The sequence below is a fragment of the Triticum dicoccoides genome, chromosome 4B (assembly GCF_002162155.2).
Source record: "Triticum dicoccoides isolate Atlit2015 ecotype Zavitan chromosome 4B, WEW_v2.0, whole genome shotgun sequence".
NCBI lineage: Eukaryota > Viridiplantae > Streptophyta > Magnoliopsida > Poales > Poaceae > Triticum > Triticum dicoccoides.
The window spans coordinates 429,368,641-429,384,790 of record NC_041387.1 but is presented as its reverse complement, the minus strand read 5'-3'; the positions used below and the strand labels follow the sequence as shown (position 1 = coordinate 429,384,790).

The 16,150-nt window shown below is 51.0% G+C and overlaps 1 long non-coding RNA gene across 3 annotated transcripts; it reads right to left on the bottom strand.

Annotated features, from left to right (window-relative positions):
• Nucleotides 1–6,920: 6,920 nt before the first annotated feature.
• On the bottom strand, nt 6,921–10,809 carry LOC119293713. Of its 3 annotated transcripts, none has more exons than XR_005143192.1 (9): nt 10,294–10,809; nt 10,063–10,155; nt 9,739–9,804; nt 9,473–9,623; nt 9,242–9,334; nt 8,877–8,984; nt 8,657–8,789; nt 7,909–8,011; nt 6,921–7,209 (listed from the first exon to the last, which is right to left on the bottom strand). It is a non-coding gene; the product is annotated as an uncharacterized LOC119293713 (long non-coding RNA). The 3 variants fall into 3 exon arrangements; XR_005143190.1 differs by having other exon boundaries at nt 9,242–9,304; XR_005143191.1 differs by having other exon boundaries at nt 8,919–8,984; nt 9,242–9,304.
• Between the last annotated feature and the right edge of the window lie 5,341 nt (nt 10,810–16,150).

The following is a 16,150-nucleotide window of genomic DNA, read 5'->3' as shown; positions in this document are numbered from 1 at the left end:
CCCTCACGTGGAGCGGTGGTCGCGGTGGACCGCTTCTTCGGCCTGGCGGCGGATCTCGGTGGCCGTCGCGGCGGTTGGGTGCGCGCTGGCGGGAGGTGGTGCGGGGCGTCGCGGCAGTCTGGCAGCGGCGCGTCGCGTGCGCAGGCCGGAGGGACCACTTCTTCAGCCTGGCGTCGAATCTCGGTGGCCGACGCGGCGGAGATGCGCGCTGGCCGGAGGTGGTGCGGGGCGTCGCAGCGGTCTGGCGGTGGCGCGTCGCGATGGAGTGCGCAGGCCGGCTGCGGGTTGGTGCTCCTCGCCGCGGGGGAGTTCGTGCCTGGCCAGTTCCGAGCGGGCCGATCCGTGCGGATCCGAGGATCTCGGGCCGGATCTGGTGCGTTTTCGGCGCTGGCTGGCGTCCTTGAGGTGCTCATGGCAGGGGGGGCGGCGGTTATCGCTGGATCCTTGCGTGGAACGTAGCAGGATGGAGAATGCAGGTGGTGCACCGGCACTAGCGGTGGCGGCGGTGCGAGCGCAACCATGACGGCGGCGGTGCTGCGAGGCCTTGCCAGGAAGGGTCTTGGCGGGCAGCGGGCATTCGGTTGCTACCGTGTGAGGCGTGCGGCGATGCCTCGGCGGTGTGGGTGCTGGAGGATGGTCGGAGGTGCGGGTCGGATCCATTCTGGTGGCAGTCCCCTGGCGTGGGTGAAGGCCACTGTGTCGGAACTGGCTTTGCACCACTCGGTGGATGCTGCAGTTCCTAGTCGATGTTGAAGGTGATGGCTTTAGGCGTGTCCCCTCGGCAGTGAGGGGGGGCTTCGATGGCAAGATGTTGCGGTGACGGCGGTGCGAGGCATCTGATCGGGACTAGCCGGGATCTTGGAGACTTGGAGATGTGCAGAGCTACGGATGAAAATCCTGTTCGGTTGTGGCCGGACCGGCGTTGATGGCGCCTGCGGGTGTCATTCCCCTTCTTTTTTTTGAAAGATCCAGCTCGGTTAGCATTTCATTTCATTAAGCAGAAAGAAGGCGGGAAACAAGTGTTGATCAAGTGATCATGGGGTGAGAGGGAGGTTACAGTCCTGCGCACAGGCGGTATTGCGAGCTAGCGCTATCTCTCACGGTACATCCCCAAATGGGTGCTCCATGCATTTCGCTCTGGCGATCCTCCATTGCTCCATGTCTCGCCTGCAAGCTTCGGTGATACTTCTCACGCATGCAGTCTTTCCTCTGAATGTGCATGCGTTGCGTTCGCTCCAGATGTGCCAGCAAACGAGGGCCAGCAGCAATTTTGTACCTCGGCGGTGTCTTGGGGAGGCTTGGTCGATCATCTTTTTGACCCGATCAATAGTAGTTGTGCCGGAGCTCCAGCAGGAATGCGCCAGAGCGCTGCAGCCGCCCCATGAGGCCACCATGTCCCAGACTTGGATGGCGATCGGGCACTCCCAGAAGAGGTGCGAGGAGGTCTCGAGGCTTCGAAGACACAACTGGCAGAAATAGTTGTTGGGCCATCCGCGGCATTGCAACCTGTCGCAGCACCATAACCTGTCCAGGTGGAGGAGCCAGAAGAAGATCTTGATCTTGCTTGGCGCCCAGATTTTCCAAATCAATCCTCTGAAATTGGCTGGCTCTGCAGCAGTCGAAGGTGGGAATTGGATGTCATATGCCGAGCGCGCCGAGTACTGGCCCGAGGCGCTGATCGTCCACATGATCGAGTCTTCCACTCCGTCTTCCATTGTGATGTTGGCTGCACGGATCTCTCTGGCCAGCTGCAATACCATGGGCATGATGCTCTCGTGCTCACCATGTCGCAGGTCTAAGACCCATCGGTCCTCGTGCAGCGCTTCCCTGGCCGATCGGTTCTTCCTGATGGAGCGCGCGAAGAGGGAGGGGAAGGCCTGGCAAAGCGGTCTACCTCCTAGCCAGGTGGAGTGCCAGAAGGAGGCCGTGTTGCCGTTGCCAATGGTGACCGCAGTGCAGGCCACAAACAGGGCCTGGTCGGCGTCGCATGGAGTGCCAATGCCGACCCGGGGACGGTCCGGGCACGTCCACGAGTACCAGAGCCAGCGGAGGCGCAGCGCCCGGGCGAATTTGTCTAGGTCGTGGATGCCCAGCCCGCCACTGCGCTCCGGCGCAATGATTGCCGACCAACGCACCTTGCATTTCTCACCAGAGATTTCCTCATCCTGCGCCTATAAGAAGCACCATCTTGCTTTGTCCACGTCCTTGAAGAATCTCTTCGGTGCTCGAAGGGCCGTGATGGCGAAGGTGGGCATGGCCGAGAGGACGCACCGCACCAGCACTCTTCTGCCCGCGATGTGCATGAGGCGGCCTTTCCATCCGGCCAGATGTGCTCGTATCCTGTCGAGGATGAACTGTATCTGTACCAGCCTAATTTTTCCGATAGTGATCGGCAGCCCTAGATACGTGGTGTGTAGCGCAGCGACGAGCCCCCTGAAGCTAAGCAGAATCGCGCCAAGGTCTATACCTTCACAGGCAATGGGAATGATTGAAGATTTTTCTAAGTTCACTCGCAATCCGGTGGCTTCGCCGAAGAGTTGCAGAACGAGCATCAGCTCGTCTAGCTCCTGCTTGACAGGGTTGATGAAGATGATGACGTCGTCGGTGTAGAGGCTGGTGCGCATGCGCGCGCCCATCCCAGGCACCGCGGTGAGGAGCCCTGCACTAGTTGCAGCCTGAAGGAGTCAGTGCAGGGGGTCGATGCAGAGGATGAACAGCAGTGGAGAGAGGGGATCGCCTTGTCTCAGCCCACGCAGGTGAATGAACGCGCTGCCCGGGACGACATTTAGGAGGCAGGAGGACGAGGATGTGGAGATAAGCAGGGTTACCTAATCACGCCAGCACGCCGGAAAACCCATTTTATCGAGAAGCTCAAGGAGAAACTCCCATGAGACGCAGTCGAACGCCTTTGCAATGTCAAGCTTCAGAAGCAGAGTTGGGGTTTTACGGCGATGCAGAGATCGCACATTGTTCTGAACGAATAAGAAACTGTCATGGATGCACTTCGACTTCTGGAAGGCTGATTGTGCTGGGGATATGATCGTCCCGATGACCGACGCCAATCTCATAGACAGAACTTTGGAGATCAGCTTGGCGATTGAATGTATGAGGCTGATCAGCCTGAAATCGCGCATGCATGAAGCCCCGTCTTTTTTCGGCAGCAGAGCGATCATGGCGGGGTTGAGGGCAGAGAAGTTGCTCCCGCCCAGGCTGTAGAAATGATCGAACACGGCCATGATATCATGCTTGATTGTGCTCCAGCAGGTGCGGAAGAAAGTGCCCGAAAAACCATCCGGCCCCGGCGCCTTGTCCGCAGGTGAAGCGATGACAGCAGCCCAAACCTCCTGCTCCGTGAAAGGATTATCCAGGCCAGTGTTGCTGACAGAGGGCAGATCAATTCCATCCCAGTTTATTGCGCAGCCACGGTCCCTCTTGGTGCCCAGCAAGTTAACAAAGTGACCATGCGTGACGGCTGCTTTGTCAGCATGAGATGTTGCAGTGTGCGAGTCAGTCTGAAGGGAGTGGATGAAGTTCTTCATGCGCCTCGCGTTGATCTTGGCTTGAAAAAAAGCAGTTTTGGCATCTCCAGCCCGGAGCCATGTGATCCTTGCAGCCTGCCTTTTGCGCGCACGCTCGATTGCGGCCAAACCCACGAGCCTCTGCTTGAGATTTTTTTCGCAGTTTAATTCTGCTATGGTCAGCTGGCGCTTCTCTTGTGCAACATCAAGCCTGAGAATGATCTCTACTACCAAGTGGAACTGAACTTTTGCATCGCTGAAAAGTGACTTGGACCAAATCTTCAGATCATGGGCTACCCGCTGCATCTTGATCTTCATCCTGGCAAGGGGGTAGGTGCAGTCAACTGGCCGTAGCCAGGCCCGTTCGACCGTTTCTCGGAAGTGTGGGAACCGCAGCCAGAATGACTCAAACCTAAATGTGGTCTTTCTATTGGGTGTAGCTGCGTCGGCCAAGAGGAGTGGGCAGTGGTCGGAGCAGGCAGTCGAAGGAGCCATGAGCATGTGCGAGGGGAATAGATCATCCCAATCTATGTTGCAAAACACCTTGTCAATGCTTTCCATTGTCGGGTTTGGCCTCTCATTAGTCCAAGTGTAGCGTATGTTCTTGCATTTTATTTCTTTTAGACCAGCCGAGTCGATTGCTCTCCTGAACTGCCCCATGATCCTTCTGTTCAGGTTTAGGTTGCTCTTGTCCCTGGCTTCGTAAATGATGTTGAAATCACCGTTGATAAGCCATGGTTGCCCTGCCGAAGGAGCTGCCTGAACAAGTTCAGCGAGGAAAGAATCCTTGAGGGCGTCGTTGACCGGGCCATACACCGTCCTCAGCCAAAAAGAGCAGTTTCTCTGAATCACTTGGACTCTGGCCGTGATGGAGAAGGCGCCAACAGCGTGTGTGACAAGGTCCAGCAACTGCTTATTCCACAAGATCGTTGCGCCACCACGGGTGCCCATGGCCGGCAAGACCGCACAGCCGTCTAGGGAGCATCCACCCAGCTCACGGACGATTTCAGCAGACCAGGCTTCGAGCTTTGTCTCTTGCAGGCAAAGGATACTGGTCCTATGGGATTCAACTAATTCTTTTACAACGGTTCTTCTCGCTGGTGAATTCAGGCCTCTGACATTCCAACACATAATAGAAATGGGCATACTAATCATTGGGCACAAGCAGAAACTCCAGCAGCATTTGAAATTCATTGATGCAAAGCAAATACAAGTACACATCCATCCTATCCCGGGCGCACCAGAGACCACCAACAGGCCCCAAGAATCTCTGGCGCGAGGCGGGCCAACAGGACCTAGCACGGAGACTACATATAACTAACATTGATCCTAACTTGGAACGACTTAAGGCCGATCGCTGCTGGCTAAATTTGAAATGATGATGATCTAACATAGCTAAACAGCTGCAGTTGCAGCATCTCCGTCCGGGCCGGCCATGCCACCGGCGATGCGAAGCACCTCCGGATCGAGGCGGGTGAGCTTGGCGATGATGGAGATGTCTTCGTCAGAGAGGGGTTCGTCGAAGCGCTTGATCAGCGCCTCGGCAACCTGCGTTGTCATGGCCTCCTTTGGCCCCAGCAGGCCCAGCTTCTTCACAAGCAGGAGCGCGGCACGTTGCGCCACTGGCACCTTGGAGTTGGCCGTTGCTTGGCGTGCGCTGTGCCTGGTTGGGGTGGCGCCGACTCGAGCTTTGGGGGGGCTGATGAGCGTCTTGCCGGAGCGGTGGGGAGGATCGGGGCCCGGGCATTGGTGAAGAGGGCGTGGACTGATTGAGGCTTCGCCGAGTGCAACGCCATCTTCCTCGCGACCTCGTTTCGGCAGCTATCTCCGGGGCGAAAGCCTTGATTCGTAGGATCGGCATGATGGCAACGTCTTTGAGGTTGTTACTTTGTTGGGAGCATTGTGCTGGGAGACTCGAGGTCCCATGATGCGCTCCTACGGTGTTCACCACTACCCGGATCTTTCTCCTTCGGCGCCATGTACGGTCGTCATTGGCTACTCCAAGGAAGCTGGAGTTGCTGTTCTTCGGAGGTCTTCAGTGTCGGTCGAGACGCGGCAAGGGGCTTGGTGTTGGGTAGGCTGTTTGTGCCGTAGCCGTGTTGTTGTGTTTGGTTGTCCTTATTCGAACCGGGTGTGGAGTTGGTCGCCTTCGTTCTCCGCAGCGAATGGTAAACGTTGTTGTATGTCTTATTTCTCTCCTTCTATAAAGCTAAGGTACGCAATTTGCGTACCCTCGAAAAAAAACTAAAACAAACACAACCTGTATCTACTACTCCGTCCTAGACTCCTACTATATCATGCACTAGAAATTCTTTGTTATAGAAAGATTCATTAATCTGAGAGCAATCAGTGTGTCGGGACAGGAGGACGTATCCTGATAAATACTAGATCACTGACAGCGCGCGTTGCCGCGCCCGTCTATTTGAACTCATTAATTGTTAGGGATAGAAAAAAATTTGTATACATTTGTTCAGTATAATGTATATTTGATCTCGCAGAAAAAGTATAGTGCATATTCTCTCACATCATTGAGAAAATTCATGATATGCTTCCATCTCTATTGATGTCGTAATGGTTTTTTAAATATAGATACGTCAAGCAGAATAAGAATTCAAAAATAAGGTTGTATAAAAGTTTTTTCACGGTTGTGTAGCATTGATTATTTGTCCAAGATTTTGATGATCAGTGTACTATTTCAGGCTAACAAAGAATTTTGTTAGGCCGCCGTCGACAACGTTCGTGGATGCCTGTCTCCTCCTTGGAGGCGCCGTCGATTTTCCCCTTCCTCCTTCAAACTGATGGTTGCTCATGTCACCTGACTCATCATGTGGAGTGTGCCTTGGAGTGGTGGCCTGCGTGTTGAGGCACTCCGAGAAGACTTAGCTTATTGTCTGGATCTAGCTAGCTTTCTCAGTTTTGGTTTTAGCTTGGCTTTGCTTAGTCCCTATTTTTGTTTCCTGTTTTTAGCTATTTGTGCTTCACTTGTAGAGCTGGTCTCCCCAGTAGTGTGGGTGTGTGTTTGTATGTCACATTTGTATTGATTGTGAATTTATTTATAAAGCGGGGCGGAAGCCTTTTTTGGGTAAGAAGAATTTTATATCTATTTCTTTGCACATGAGAAGTTTAGGTATTACACAAAATTAATGGACCATGAAGAGGGCAGGAGAGATGATAAACATTTGTTGTATCAACATTTCACAGTCATGTTGCAGAAAGGTTTGCCTACATGTAGAGAGGTATCTAGACCCTAATCTTTAGATAACAGATGCTAGTACAATTTTACTTTCCAAAACCAAACCAACATACAAAACATGGAGTTCGCGGACATATCATCAAATCAGTCACACAGAAATCTAGAATGCATACTTTAAGAGGTATCAAAGCCAATAAAAATTTCCTTCATCCCATGAAGTGTCCCTGCTATCAGTGCTAAACTGCTTATATTGTAGATGTCACCACAAAACCAAACTACATCATTAAAGATGCAAGAAAGAAAGGACCACACGTTATTACAGCTGAAATCAAATTTTAATTCCTTTTCGTACTCAGCAATCACAGTCTAAAATTCAATAGATTCAACACCATAAACATGGCAGGAAGCTCCGTAATGTTAGCAGTTGGTCCAAACTCCTAGCCTCATACTCATCAAGCCAAATACACATCAGATTGGGAAACACCATAATTACTGCTTCTGCATCAGAAAATAAGATCCAGTGGTTATACACACTAATATTTTCCTAATAATAAGTCCAACCGGATCCAACATATACTGGTGGCTAACGTGAACAAATTGGGTCGAATCTACCCAGTGCAATCGAGACTACGATCCAGCAGGGGAAAAGGATAAAAGTAAATAAGAATAATTGTCACAACATACTTTGCATTGCCATGTCACAAAAAATAGGGTGATGCCAAGATGAAGTTGAGCATGAGCTCGTACTTCGCATTGCCGTGCCCATCTACTTTTTTAGTAAAATGTAGTTATTTGTAAGCATGAAAGATGGATGATAAGATATAATAGGCGATGATAGGCTACTGGTTCCAATACATATATTGGGAAGAAATCAAAAACTTTGGAACATTGATATTGCCTTAACTTTGGACGGTAATAATACTGGTACACATATACTGAATAAATGGAGTTCAAAGGGTAACACTACCAAACTAATCAAAGTGGCAGTGCTGGCATGAAGCAGCAAGACAATTTGCAATTAAAGGTGCATTGAGCTTGTACGTCTTGTGCAAGATTCATGCAAGATATTATGTTTGAGTTTGTTCAAAAGGAGTTGTTTAATGAATGAAGATTTAAGCGGCAAACACGAAAATAAGTTTATATGACTGCTCTTATTAAAGAGCATGGATTAAACTTATGCAAAGATATGGGGCTGACCTACAAACTTGTAAGCAACTTAAGAAGAACAGCCACATTACTCTCTTTATCCCCCATTATCCCAGAGACCAATGCCCCCCACCGAATTCCTCTCTCACCATCCCTGCATAAGATAAATATGTTTGATTAAGAGGACAAAAAGATAGGGTGGGGGATCAAATGCCAATAAAGGCTATTGCAGGACACATAAATGGATTTTAAACAGAAAATTATGTATTTGAAAGATAGCAAGCTCGTTATGATTTCTTTTACTTTGAGTAATGAGTTGATTTAGTGGTTTTCTTCCATTAAAGTGGCTAAATAATCTTTGGCATTGCTTCAGTTCAGTTTAAAAAATACAATTGTTCTATTTGTATGCCTTCCACAGATAATGTGGCATTCAACCCATGAAGACATTGGCTATTTGAATTCTGGACAGTCACTCCAATGGAACGCATAGAAGGAACCTTGAGCAAGAAAAATTATCAGGCTAAAGGGATGGTCAAACAATTTCTGGAACATAAATCACATTACTTGATTATCTTCACATTAAACCTCACATTATCAAGAAATCTTATTATGTAAAGTTATTTCTAACTAAGGGAGCCTCATAGTGGTGAGAAATTAGAAACAACACATAATCTTCTACCAAGTGTATTCCCATTAATTTTGTTATCTTTTGCTCCGACTTTACTTGGCTTGTTGTTCATCAGTATGCAACGGGTCGAAGTAGGATAAAATTAACATTGATAAAAAACTCCAGCTTCACCTCCATGAGCATTGACCTTCATGAAAGCTTTGTAGTACCAGCAGAAAACCCATGCAGTCATTGCTATATATCCAACACTGCAGGGAGTAAAATCATTTGGATTTGCTTGATAACGAACTGGCCATGACATAACCTTAAAAAAGGAACATGTCACTAATCAAGATGGCTTGGAATAGCTTAGGATTCAACAAATGCGATATTCAGATGACTGTAATGGTACCGTAAATAATATGATCCTTTGGCGATTTGATTTCCTTCTTACCAGTTATATACATAATTTGAAGAATTACAATATCAATTTCAGTCCCTGCTAAAGTACTCCAATCTCCTGCAGATAGATTCACAAGCATTACGAACCCCAATGGACACAAAAAAATGAAATTATGCAGCGTAAATAACTTATAGAAATAATTGAGTGCTCCCTCAGCTCAGCTCAAGGACCATGGATGAAATTTGAAATCTCTCTATGCGAACAGACGCTAAGCATAATGAACAATATGCTCATTTTTTATACAAGTATGAGGGGAAGGGGGTTAGCTGACTGAGTCCGAAATCTAATCCATGGGAGATTCTTAGTAACCTTACCGAGATGGAAGCCATAGCCACGATGTAGCCTCACTGTGGTCCTCCGCCATGAGCTCCTTAATCCTGTAAGGAGGAACCATTTTTGCAACCAGTCTAATCATGAGTAAAATAAGTTAATATGGTATGCAGATTTGCAGATCATGAATTGAAGAATTAAGACACGGGCATCCAAGAAGAAATTCGGCTCAACATTTAGTCGAACACAAACTGACAAAATTCAGAAGCACTTACGATTGGAGACATTTGAGTGTCCTTGATGTTGAGATGCAGGGGCGGCTCAGCGACATGTACATGCACAAGCGCAAAAGGGGTGCGCCCATGACGTCGAGGAGCACCCGGAGTTCGTTGCAGGTCGAGCCGGCGCCGACCGCCCAGGCAGCTACTGAAGAAGGCGTTTGGGTGAGTTTCTCGTGAATCCATCGCCAAATGCGATATTCAGATGACTGTAATGGTGCCGTAAATAATATGATCCTTTGGCGATTTGATTTCCTTCTTACCAGTTATATACATAATTTGAAGAATTACAATATCAATTTCAGTCCCTGCTAAAGTACTCCAATCTCCTGTAGATAGATTCACAAGCATTATGAACCCCAATGGACACAAAAAAAATGAAACTATGCAGCGTAAATAACTTATAGAAATAATCGAGTGCTCCCTCTGCTCAGCTCAAGGACCATGGATGAAATTTGAAATCTCTCTATGCGAACAGATGCTAAGCATAATGAACAATATGCTCATTTTTTATACAAGTATGAGGGGAAGGGGGTTAGGTGACTAAGTCCGAAATCTAATCCATGGGAGATTTTTAGTAACCTTACCGAGATGGAAGCCATAGCCACGATGTAGCCTCACTGGGGTCCTCCGCCATGAGCTCCTTAATCCTGTAAGGAGGAACCATTTTTGCAACCAGTCTAATCACGAGTAAAATAAGTTAATATGGTATGCAGATTTGCAGATCATGAATTGAAGAATTAAGACACGGGCATCCAAGAAGAAATTCGGCTCAACATTTAGTCGAATACAAACTGACAAAATTCAGAAGCGCTTACGATTGGAGACATTTGAGTGTCCTTGATGCTGAGATGCAGGGGCGGCTCAGCGACATGTACATGCGCAAGCGCAAAAGGGGTGCGCCCATGACGTCGAGGAGCACCCGGAGTTCGTTGCAGGTCGAGCCGGTGCCGACCGCCCAGGCAGCTACTGAAGAAGGCGTTTGGGTGAGTTTCTCGTGAATCCATAGCCCCAACTTCTCCCTCATGCACTACGGCCCTCACCATAGCCGGACTCCAAATTTGAATCCCTTTTCGCGTGACAGGAGTGCCATGCCCTGTCGACCACGGGACGGGACGGGCACACCTCCATCGTTTTCTGGAGCTCCCCTCGCACCCAATATCTCCGTCTCGTCCTTGTCGACATCGTATGTGAGTGAGAGATAGAGGAAGTGAAGGGGACAAGCATGGGAACTGAGTCACTTCTCAGGCAAATCGGTTCTCTCTATATCTCTCCGGCGGCGACCACGGTGGCGGCGCACCTAGGTTTTTCCCTTGGCCCAGATCGTGAGGGGTGTGCCCTGTGCGGTGTAGGGGCGGAAGGAGGAGTCGGTAGTCTAGTTGGTTGATGCACACGCAGCCCTATCGTGCCCTTCCGTTCTGGATCAAACGGGAGAGCTGCGATTTTGTTTCCAGAGTAGCGACCGCGAGCATGAGCGACCCACGCACGCGGAAGGGGCTCATCGGACGGCCAGAAATAATTATGTCACGTGATCCGACAACCAAAATTGTTGATGCTATGAGAGCCCTCCTAGAGTGCACAGTTTTAATGTATCTAAATAATAGGTTCCCGCAGACGGAAAAAAATCTTATGCGACCCGGGTCGCACGCTGCCGATCGCGAGACCCTTTCCATCGCATGACACGTGCAGAAACGAATCTCAAAGCAAGCAAGATAGTTAAGGGTATCCCGCTTACCTAATCCCCTTCTCTTCGCTGCCGCTACCGCTCTCGTCATCATCGGCGCCGCCGCCAACACTCACTTGTCGTCGCCGGCACCGCCACAACTCTTCGGCTCGCTCTGTCACGGAAGCACCGGAGCTCCATCCCCGCTGCCATCCCCCGCCATCCACGACCACACTCCTCGGCGCCCCGGCCGGCTCGCCCATGAAGGCGCTGCATCTTGGCACTAGCCACTAGTGTTGGAGTTGTTGCCTGCTGCTGCATCTTGGCACACGGGGCTGGACTGACGTAATTGCCAGTGATCTAATTGAATTACAAAGTTTCTGATGATGATAAGTTTTTATCTGGTGGCTATGCTAAGATGACATTCACTGAGACATTGACAACGAGCGTGCTGTTCTGTCGACACTGACGGAAGGCGATCAACAAGATGGCCAAAGGAAGATAGAAGAACCAAAATCAATCTGTTGTTGTGCATGCCTGTGTGGAACATGAATACATGATTCAGTGATTTCTGTAAATGTCTTGTTTCACCTAGCAAGACAACACGATCAGGACTAAAGTCAAGTAGTTTTAGGATAGTTGATGATTTGTTCATTTTTCTTCAGATTTTTATTCTCAAGTAAGATAGGATAGCTGATGCAAATTGTGGAGCTTCTCTGTTATATAAATGAATTTATGTACATTTTGAATAAAGACTCCTGGTATTTGCAAAATTGTTCTCCTATTTGCGATATTTGCAATCAACTGAAGAAAACATCCCAGGCCACATCTTCTATCAGAAGTTCAGAACAAAATTCAGAAGAAAAAGAGTTGCCCCTGTTTAGTTTTTAGATTTTTACAGTCAAGCATCAACAAATTACAGGGAACACACTGATTGAGTCATCTACAGGTGCTGAGACGTAGGCAGTGCGCCGGCTGTGCGGCGAGTGGAATGCCCATGAACATCGCCGTGGCCGGCGGGGACAGCCAGCTGGGGCGGTGCCATGAGCTGGGCCGGCGACGACGTCGCCGTTTCCAGCGGGGATGGAGCATGCTGAGCAGGGTGGTGTACCATGCGTCACAGCGGGTCACCGGCGGCGATGTGGCGGGCGGCCGTGGCGGATCACACCGGCGGAGATGTAGCGAGCGGCCGTGGCGGATCACACCGGCGGAGATGTGGCGAGCGGCCGTGGCGGTCACAACAGCGGTTGCAGTTTGGGGAGCTGGGGAGAGTAGAGACGGCCGTTGCTTTAAGATTTGTATCGCCAGGTGTCACATGCGGGAGAGGGTCTCACGCTCGATTGTGTACGACCCGGTCGTATAGGATTTTTTTTCCCCGCAGACCGGACGAACCGACCTTCCTCAGCATAGTTGTTCCCTCTTCATGCATGCTCATCTTAATACCCCTCTTCATGCATGCTCTCTTCATGCATGCTCCTAGTGTATTTCTGTTCTACTAGTGTGAACTCATGCACCCTTCATACACTCTACCAAATATCCAAAAATGAGTCGATAAAGGAATTTTTGCTCTCATGCATCCTTGGTACACCCTACCAAACACACCCTAAGCCGCTGCATGCATGCAACGACGCACATGCATCGCACGGTGTGTTTTCAGAGTGAAAGCGAATTACTCGTATCACCGTACTTGGGTCTGTTTCGGTGAGCACGTCGCCCCTCATGGAAAGGAATCGCCCGTATCACCGTACAGTACCTTTAGTCGCCGCATGCAAGTAGCCTGGATGGCGCTGCCATCCGCGTCGGCATCCAAGTCAACTCGGTATGACCTAGTACTACCTACCTATTGGTTACTACGGGGCCACGGCAGGGTGTAGCTGCGCCGTGGTGATATTGATGATCAGTGGGAGGGGGCGCATGTACGAAGAACACAGACATGCCACTGACAACTCATCTCTTTCACTAAATTTTAGCAGTACTTGAGATACTCTAATACAGACATGAACGAAGAACACAGACATGACACTGAAAAAGTCTTAGCAGGAGTGGCAGCAGGCAGGTACTATTCCCTCTCTAAAAAATATAAGAGCGTTTAGAGCATTTATATTTTTAGTGATCTGTAAATGTTTTTTTACGGACGGAGTACATAAGAGATTATTGATCTACATGCATGGAATTCGAACAGGTAGCAAAACCTTCAAGCTAAGCCGACGAGACGGCCGATGCAGTGAATAGAGTGGAGAGCAATGTTCTCCATGTTGGGATATTCTTCGACTTGAGACCGTTCCACGCGCGTCGGGCTTCTGCAGTGCACTGCAATGAGAATGAACAGCGCGCAAGCAAGCCAACCTGCAAGGAGGGAGACGACCACCTGCACAATCTCGCTTTTCCTAACATGAATATGATCTGAATGAGGCGGTGGACTCTGGATTTGTCCGGGGTGGCTGACAGGTGCTTGAGGTAAAGGGGGTGGCCATAGATTGCTTGTGGCGGTGGCAGAAGCGCCGCAGCAGGTAAGACAGGTGGCGGTGATGCTCTTGCAGGGGCTGGTAGTAGCGGCAGGGAGATGCGTAGCATCAGGTTGGGCGGGTGGTGGTGGTGGCGGTGCTATAGCAGCAGCGACGGGTGGTAGCGGCGGGAGAAGTGTGGCAGCAGGTAGGGCGGATGGCGGCGGCAGAGGTGCCGCAGCAACAGCGGCGGGGGTAGCGGCGGGAGAAGTGTGGCAGCAGGTAGGGCAAGTGGCGGCGGCGAAGGTGCCACCGCAGAAACGGTGGGTGGTAGCGGTGGGAGAAGTGTGGCAGCTGGTTGCGCCGGTGGTGGTGGCAGCGGGAGGTGCATGGCAGCTAGTTGGGCGGGTACTGGCGGCGGCGGTGCTGCTGCTGCAGCAGCGGCGAACGATAGCGGCGAAAGAAGCGCGGCAGCAGGTTTGGTAGGTGGTGGCAGCGGAGGTGCTGCTACTGCAGGAGGTAGTGGTAGTGGCGGGAGAAGCTTCAAAGGTGGCGGCGTGGAAAACAATCCACGGCCGGCGGCGACGGCAGGCGATGGAGGGTGCAGCCGTGCCCCATGGACACCAGGCGGTGGCTGGAGAGATGTCACAGGTGGCGACGCGGAAAATAGCTCACGATCGGCTGCCACAGTGATGAGGAGAGAGAGGAGGAGAAAAATGGGGAAGTGGTTTGCCATATTGGTTGAACGCGTCGGTGGTACGATGGCGTGGAAGAGAGGGAGTGAAGAGATAAAGGTTCAGAAAGAAAGATTGAGTTTTTCATGCAAGCGGCCGGACCGTTTATATAACGGCTGGAGTGAAGAGACAGGAGGGAGATCTCGAGAGGAGGAGAAAATGGTCAGGATGCTATCCACAGTGTCTAGAGGCAAGGTTGCCTCTAAACTGGGACCCATGGTCCAGCCTCTAATCCCGGATGAAAACCACGCAGTGGCAACCCGTGGCTTCTACATACTCCCTCCGTCCGAAAATACTTGTCATCAAAATGAATAAAAAGGAATGTATCTATAACTAAAATACGTCTAGATACATCCCATTTTATTTAATTTGATGACAAGTATTTCCGGACGGAGGGAGACGACTTAGTGACTGGCAAGTGGGGAAACTCGAATATTTATTCGGCAAGGAGAGTTGGAGATGGCACGGGTCGTAGCCCAGCCTTTCATAGGTACAATTAGTGGCCATGCAAGGGAGGACGACCACGACGTGTTTCTTTGCATACCCGACGCGAAATGGCGCCACATTTCTGCTGCCGAAACACTATCCGGATGACAGTCACCGACCGTACACCGAAAGATGGAGGATTCATGCGCTGCATCGTGCGAAAGTCGTCTAGAATTTGTTGTTGTGTCCGTGCACCCGCGACCTTGTTTTTCGCCGGGTTTGACGAAAGTTCCGGCCGGCGCTCGCAGTCCAAACCCAGCACCCTGGGGGCGAGCTGGGGATGTCGGCGCTATTTTTCCGCATGCAACTGGCCCACGGTCAGCCACCTTTTCCCTCTCTCTCCTCTCTTTTCACCTACCCCACGCCGGTCCCCCACGCCTCCCTGCTCCCCTCTCGATCCCCGCGGCTTGCATCATCATGGCTGGGGCGGAGCGGTCAGCATCCGTGTGGCTGGAGATGCACGTCGGCGGCGCCGCTGGAGCTCGTGCACATCGACCACGGCCTTTGCCTCCCGGAGGAGCTCGTCGACCACGGCCTCTGCCTCCGGCGATTCAAGCGCGGGGCGTGCAAGGGGGCGCGCAGCCACGACGCGGCCTTGGCCGAGCCCCGCGTCGTGGTCACGTCCTCCTCCTCCGGTGGGGCCGAGCCAACGCCCATCCGCAGGCTGGCTCTTGTGGTGATCTGCAACGTGAGGCGCCTACTCGGAGGGACGGGCCTCACTGATGGACGCGGGCGCTGTCGCGGCCGTGTCCGGCGTCCTCCCCTCCGCCCATGATGACGCCACCCGTGTCACGCTCGTGCTGAGCTGCAATAGCCTCCGGTTCCACGGCCTGGGCACGGCGAGCACACGAGCCTACGGGCGCGGCTGGGACGACACGGGCTGGGACCGCCGGGGTGGCCTCCTCCAGCTCAAGACGGCGCGACGGGGGCGCGGCCGGGGCAGCGCGGCGGGGGCGCAGGACGGGGTGGCACTGGAACACCGGGCATGCGGGGCACAATAACAGAGCGTCGATAGTCGAGCTCGGAGGCCGTGGCGGTGCGCGGGTGCTACCTCTTGAGCACTGCATTGGTTTTTCCTTGAAGATGAAAGGGTGATGTAGCAAAGTAGCATAAGTATTTCCCTCAGTTTTGAGAACCAAGATATCAATCCAGTAGGAGGCTCCTCAAAAGTCTCTCGTAGCTACACAAACAAATAAGAACCTCGCAACCAACACGATAAAGGGGTTATCAATTCCTTCACGGTAACTTGCGAAAGTGAGATCTGATAGAGATAATAAGATAAGATAAATATTTTTGGTATTTTTATGATATAGATTGGAAAGTAAAGATTGCAAATAAAAGTAGATTG